The sequence below is a fragment of the Schistocerca nitens genome, chromosome 7 (assembly GCF_023898315.1).
Source record: "Schistocerca nitens isolate TAMUIC-IGC-003100 chromosome 7, iqSchNite1.1, whole genome shotgun sequence".
Classification (NCBI taxonomy): domain Eukaryota; kingdom Metazoa; phylum Arthropoda; class Insecta; order Orthoptera; family Acrididae; genus Schistocerca; species Schistocerca nitens.
The window spans coordinates 171,623,285-171,630,028 of record NC_064620.1 but is presented as its reverse complement, the minus strand read 5'-3'; the positions used below and the strand labels follow the sequence as shown (position 1 = coordinate 171,630,028).

Here is a 6,744-nt window from a genome sequence, read left to right as displayed (position 1 = left end):
CACCGAGGTAACTCGTGCTCCACGTCCTTAAGCCGCTATACTGCTCCCATCTCTCCAGAGGGATAAGACCACCTTTAACTCGCTAGACCCTCCTGATTTCTGATCGTGTACTTGGGTAAAATGACGACCCCCCTCCTCCCCCCCCCCCCCCCCACACACACACCCGGCCACACCAGTCTTTCAAAGAGAGCAATGTGAACAAGCTCCACGTGCTGGGAAATTATATTGACCAATGGATGTTCCTGTTCGATAACCTTCATTCTGGAAACGAGACTACAGGCTACAGGTGTTTCCGCATTTCCTGTATCGGCTTTGCTGGATCCCTTTATCCTGAAAGGTTGAAGTATCAGTCGTCCCTATTGCTGTCTTGTTCCCCTGCAAGTAGAAGGGCTCTCGTCACCCTGTTTACTTCGAGACAGTACTTTTTCGGAAGTATTAGGGTCCAGACCTTTTAGCTCCCTCCATTTACGTTTTTGAAGCCATTCGTTATCTTTATTTTCCTATTGTTCATTAAGAATGTTCATCCTCTGACCTGGTCCAATCTCTGAGTATAGTGGAAGCTATATTAGGTCTTGAACCGGTATGTCACAAAATCCAGTTTCCGAAACAGCTCCCACATCATCCAACCTCGATGTGTGAGTGTTCGAGGTATCATTAAGTTCCTCAGTTTTTGTTTTGTTTTCCGTGTTCTCCAGTGCCTCTATTCGGATGACACCATAGACACCATAGAAACTAACATGAGGCATGTATAATTACTTAGGAAGTTCGCCAGATATCACTGTGGCTCCACAAATGACACATATTCCCACACTCCACGCACCCCTCTGTATGAATCACCTCACACTTTGGGTTCGGTACCTGGCTAATTGGGGAAGGACTGCAGAGTGGATGTAGGAGAGATGGGATGTTGTGGGACACTCATAGACTGGTTCATCTGCTGAAAACTGTCCAGCGTGGGAGATCCTGCAAATAACTACGCTATAGCTAGTATAACCCTAGCTTGAAGCAACATATAAGCTTCTCCACATGCATGGCAACTACTTCGACAAGGCGGTGTGCCCTGGAGATCTGCCACGGAATATCATGCAAGGTGACCAAATATTGCCAACAGGCGTGGAATTGTCCGAGCATTGTCACACTGTTTTAGACTATATGGTCGTCTACATTGCTGCTAATTAAATTATCTCTTTTGTTTGGCTGTTGCTTTCAATAAACTGATGGATAAACTCTACTTAGTATGCACTCTACTTATGAAAATTAATTCTAACTTACCATTATAATGTTAAGAAATAAGTCTTTTTTAAGAATACGAAGTATCACAGTTGTGAAGAATAGTTGGACAGTATGTTCTTCCAACTGCAATATGGTCTCTATCTACGTTCTGCCCACAGTCATACTGAAGTAGCGTTATGGGACGGACTCCAAGTAAACATGGAATTTAAGAGTATAGGTAAATATAAAACGAAATCAAGTTTATAAATCAATCAGCGCCAAAATTAAGAGAATACAATTGTCGGAAACAGAAAATGTAGGCATCAATGAGTGTGCAGTTTTCCAAATTTTTTATGTTTTTAGCCATATGTTACAGAATCCAAGAAGCAACAGACGTTGTGGAGGAAACGATGTCTTACGGCATCTCTACTGATTCTCAGGAGAGGTAAAAGTATTATCTCCAGTGACATTAGAACCGAAAACTAAAGCAAGTCTTCCCTTGCAGGGCGAACACGTTACAAAAAGCTAGCACATAACCGTAACAGAATGCACGTCCTTGTTGTCGCAATGATGGTTAAGAAGGAGAATTCGCAATGTATGTTGCGAAGTACGTTGCAGTTTGAGTTGTAACGAGATTCCAGAACCCTTAAGTGAGATTAGTTCAGAATGGCTCATTTAATTTACGAGAAAATATCAACTAAATTTACCAGGCCTATTCTGAACCGTCCCAGGAGGTAAAACGGTAGTCGTATAGTTGGCAGAAGTATTCTACAATATTTCTAACTATCCGTTATAGTAGCGTCAAACGGAATACTTTTGCTCAGCCGATCTCTTTCTTCAGCTGGCTGTCACTAGCGAAGCTCGCACTTAGAAGACGCAGTGGGGCCGGCTGCCACTGAGTTGACTGGAAGCAGAAAAACTAAGAAACCCAATGAGTTTTAATCGCACTACTGTAATTACGATTTGGATGTAACTGTCGTTAAATATGGCATCCAGCGGAAGCAACTGCAACTCGAGCATCGTAAGTAAACAGCAGGGGACGTGATTGGACGGCTCTCCTCTTCAATAGCTGTCGTAGCTATTTTTCTTTTTCTACCTAAATCGAACTGGAAACTAAAATACCAACTTCACCAGAAACGATTCGCTTTTTTTAGCATCATCAGACGCTATTAACCAGAGTTTCATTTTAATGTTAGACATTAAAAACAGATTTCCTTCTTTCACATAAAACCACAATGAAAAGACAAACATAGCACTCATTACAAAAAGCGATCATCCACAAAGAATGTTCATAAGTTGCGTAGGACATATAGCTTTAAATTACGGAAGAAAAGATTGTATAGAATCTTTCACATTGTCTGAAAAATAGGACTGAAAAGGAACTGAGACAGTGAAACAAGTGAATAATTACAGTGAAGATGTGATTACAGCTTCTGATACCATGAACAAGGGAGAAGTTGTGATGTAAAAGTGAAACAAGGAACAAAAATGTGTCGACAGCATCTCAAATATGCCATTCTTAAGCAAAACTGTCATTCATTCTAGAAAAATCAAGCTGGCGAAAACAACAAGAAGATTTTAGCCTAGAGACTCGTGGGACGGAATTTCTATTAAGTACATCGCAGCTGGCGCATTTTACACGTAGTACATTTCTGAGTAGTTTAACAATTACGTCGCATCTAGACTACCACAACATTCGTATTGGAATTATCGAAATCGAAATATAGTTGTAAAATTACAGTACTTGCTGCCGAATCTGATTCTGTGGAAACGCTAATTGTAATTTAATTTCATCCTGGAGACTATTATAATGGTTTAATAGCCCTTTCAGAGTAGATCCCTAGCACGGAAACTTGGCTCCTGATAGAATTACTCATGAGGTCTTGCTCACAAAGAACTTGAGAGTCGCTTAAATAGGTCAAAACCAAAAGAAACAAAAGAAGTTTTATTACATACTGAAACAAACTGAATGTCTTGTTGGTAAGCAAAAGTTGACTGAAGCCGAAAAGGAGTAGGACGAGAATGCGAAAAGCGTTCAATGAACAGAAAAGTAAAATTTCGGCCATTGATATGACCATAGTTCATAAAACGTTTTGGTTAAATTGATCACAATCTTTTGTTCATTTTGTCATTAAAAAAAATTTAAAAAATGCAGAGAGGACCAGTGTATTGAACGTGGTCTTCTGCTCTCCCGAAGCAACTTCACTGCGAAATATCGTAGCATGCTTCCTCCTTCCGATCTTGGCGTGAATTCCGTAGCAGCAGACTTTCAGTTATGTGCACAGGCAACAGAAAATCATCTAAAATCGTCCAACAGAATATGGGGTACTTTTACAACTCTGTAGTGATTAGCCTGAAGATCTTGTCCCCCATTCAGGAACAGTAATCGTCGTTGTCTCTTGAGCTGTCAAGAAGAATCCTCGAAATGGTGCATGTAACTAGAGGACTATATCCTCACTGTAATTCCGTTGCAGAATTAATGGAGTATGTCGCCCGACGTACATCGGAATATTCCAGGTAAGAACCAGAACGGCCAAAACAAAGAATGAAGGGAGCGTGAAGGAAAGCTACCACGTACTATGAGGACAACCCAAAATACTGACGACCGGTAAACGAAATATGGATGTGATGTAAATTAAATCGTTTGGTTCTCTCTGAAAAACAGATGACGAATAAGGGAACCCCCGTGGGAGACGGGCTGTTCGATACTGAAACGCAGGTAATAGGTTTAGGATAGGAAAAGATCAAACACCAACACATCGAAGGGAGACCCATCAGATAGATTTATTTAAAAAAGATATACTGATCAATTAAATTCCAGATTAATAACAACATGAAAACCATCATAATTATAGTGACATACAAAGTGACAAATTACTGAAATTTACCAATACAAACAAAAGGAAGCAATATTCAATAAAAACAAAGCTTCTGAGTTTGTGAACAGTAAGAATGAAATTTAAATCGCTCAGTAAAGGGAAACTACATTTACGAAATACAGAGCACATCTGATTTTATGAAGAACTGTTAGTAGAGAATTTGAACACTCTTCGTCTATGAACAGTAAGAGGATCAACAGCTTGATTATAATTTACAAAAGTTAATGAGCTAATCCCGCTAAACTCCACAGCCTACAACCCTGGTGGCAGTCGCTCAAACCAGGTATACCTCCAAGGAACAAGACAACTACTCAACATTTGCTAGGTCTCACAGACGACGCGGCAAACCCCTCCCGCGGCGATAACTTAGACCTCGGACTTTGGGCAGGATGCCGCCGGGGTAGCGGCCCAGAAGTCACGGCTGAAAACAGCGAGGTAGACTCAAATGTTCCGCAATCAACTGTGAACGTAAATCACACGCGAGGCAGTACCCTCAAACAATAACAGAATATACACTAACAAATGACGAGACTCGTAACCTAATATATATTTAAAACCCTTGTGAAGTCACAAGGGTTTTTATCAGATAAGGATAAACTCGCTAAGACTGACAGAGATACTTAGAATGGATTTTGTCGCACACAATAAATATATTCCTGAGGCATGAATAAGTATTGCGAAAACGTCTTAAGAAACGCTAGTTAAGGTGAGCTTCAGGAAAGTGGAAAATTTCATTCAGTAGTAGCCCTACGTATTTCAGTTATGACTAAAACAGATGAACATAGGTTAGGATAAATACACTTTACTGAATCACAATTAGATTTCAAATTCATCCTAGTACCTGATACAGTACCATGACATTGCTAACGGGTAGAGTGCCACTCACCATGTTACCACTTCAGTTCATAACATCGCACCTCAAGCGAGTGCACACAAGCGGTTTACAAATTAACAAAATAGCGTGCCTCCATAGGAGACTCACTAACAACTATTGGCCACTCTCAAGCCAAGACAAACTGCAGAACAAACAAATACATATTATTTACTGAAGAAGACAATAATATAGCGCCAATTTTCCTTTAAACAATAAAATCACATGGCCAGATTATCAATAGGCAGTATGTTACGGTGCACACTCCCCACCGCCGATTATCCTTCTAACTCCTTTTCAAATAACAGAAGGAGGCCCCCGTCACCAGAGCTCTAGAGCAAGACCTTCGCCACCTTCTTTAGCGGCTGTCGAACACTCGACAAGTGGATCGGCGATCCAACTGGGCACATGCGTTGTCAAACCGAAATCTGCCCAACCAAACCCCGCCGCCAGGCACTGCGGGTCTAGCCCTGCTCCTTCCGTCACGTGCCGCTCACCACTCCCTACCTCCGCGCCGAGCCTTCACACCTCAACCAGGAAAACCAAGGGAGGTGACTATCAACACCAGTGTCAGAGGTAGTCAGGCCAGCAAACCGAGCCGCCACGGCTCAGATATTAGGCTTCGACTGAAAGGCAACACACTTATAAAATGGGGTCGACGGTTTATAAACTTACATTAACGGTTTGGAGGTGAAGCAACATTGAACATCCACAAATATCATGGGTACCTACATACACCGTTTCATGTATTACGTAACGGTAGTAAATTTGGGTTTAGTAGTACTCGAAGATGCCTGTATAGTTGTCAGTTGTATGCTGAAACTCTGTGTAATTAAACTTCCTGGCAGATTAAAACTGGGTGCCCGACCGAGACTCGAACTCGGGACCTTTGCCTTTCGCGGGCAAGTGCTCTACCAACTGAGCTACCGAAGCACGACTCACGCCCGGGACTCACAGCTTTACTTCTGCCAGTACCTCGTCTCCTACCTTCCAAACTTTACAGAAGCTCTCCTGCGAACCTTGCAGAACTAGCACTCCTGAAAGAAAGGATATAGCGGAGACATGGCTTAGCCACAGCCTGGGGGATGTTTCCAGAGTGAGATTTTCACTCTGCAGCGGAGTGTGCGCTGATATGAAACTTCCTGGCAGCTGTGAGTACTGGGCGTGAGTCGTGCTTCGGTAGCTCAGCTGTTAGAGTACTTGCCCGCGAAAGGCAAAGGTCCCGAGTTCGAGTCTCGGTCGGGCACACAGTTTTAATCTGCCAGGAAGTTTCATATCAGCGCACACTCCGCTGCAGAGTGAAAATCTCATTCTGGAAATATCCCCCAGGCTGTGGCTAAGCCATGTCTCCGCTATATCCTCTCTTTCAGGAGTGCTAGTTCTGCAAGGTTCGCAGGAGAGCTTCTGTAAAGTTTGGAAGGTAGGAGACGAGGTACTGGCAGAAGTAAAGCTGTGAGTACCGGGGCGTGAGTCGTGCTTCGGTAGCTCAGTTGGTAGAGCACTTGCCCGCGAAAGGCAAAGGTCCCGAGTTCGAGTCTCGGTCGGGCAAACAGTTTTAATCTGCCAGGAAGTTTGATATCAGCGCACACTCCGCTGCACAGTGAAAATCTCATTATATGTAATTAAATTTCTCGGTAACAATCCGAATACAGTCTGACTTCTGAAATTCCGATTACAGATGCATATTAGACAAACTATAATCACATCTTTAAAAAAGTAAATTGCATAAGAAAGTTCATGTTCAAAAGCAGGGTACCTATGCAGATTCTAGTTCTGAATCTG

General features: G+C 42.4%; 1 non-coding gene across 1 annotated transcript; it reads left to right on the top strand.

The window, feature by feature from the left end:
• The first annotated feature begins 6,436 nt into the window (after positions 1-6,436).
• On the top strand, positions 6,437-6,511 carry Trnas-cga (transfer RNA serine (anticodon CGA)). Its single transcript has one exon. It is a non-coding gene; the product is annotated as a tRNA-Ser (tRNA).
• Positions 6,512-6,744: the final 233 nt, after the last annotated feature.